Genomic DNA, 315 nt, shown 5'->3' with positions numbered 1-315 from the left:
TATATATATTAGGAAGTTACAATTTATGTCTGTCATAGAGTGGTCTTTGATATCGCACCTCTAAAGCGCTTAGCAGAACAGGTAACTTGTCAGACACAAGTGGCTGAAGGCGCATCCAATGGTTACAATATGACTTTTAACTTCCTAAATCAATTATTAGTGCTCTAATGCTTAAAATAATATTTTCGGATATGTGAACTACTGACAATTTATATATCTATAGATATATGATGTTTTATTAAAACAGTTCTTAAGACAAAATCGCTTTTTGTTTTTGTTGGATTCACTCTCTTATTAAGGTTTGAATCTAATAAG

The sequence above is a fragment of the Octopus bimaculoides genome, chromosome 2, assembly GCF_001194135.2.
Source record: "Octopus bimaculoides isolate UCB-OBI-ISO-001 chromosome 2, ASM119413v2, whole genome shotgun sequence".
Taxonomy (NCBI): Eukaryota; Metazoa; Mollusca; class Cephalopoda; order Octopoda; family Octopodidae; genus Octopus; species Octopus bimaculoides.
The sequence above is the reverse complement of the archived record's forward strand: the minus strand, read 5'-3'. Positions refer to the sequence as shown.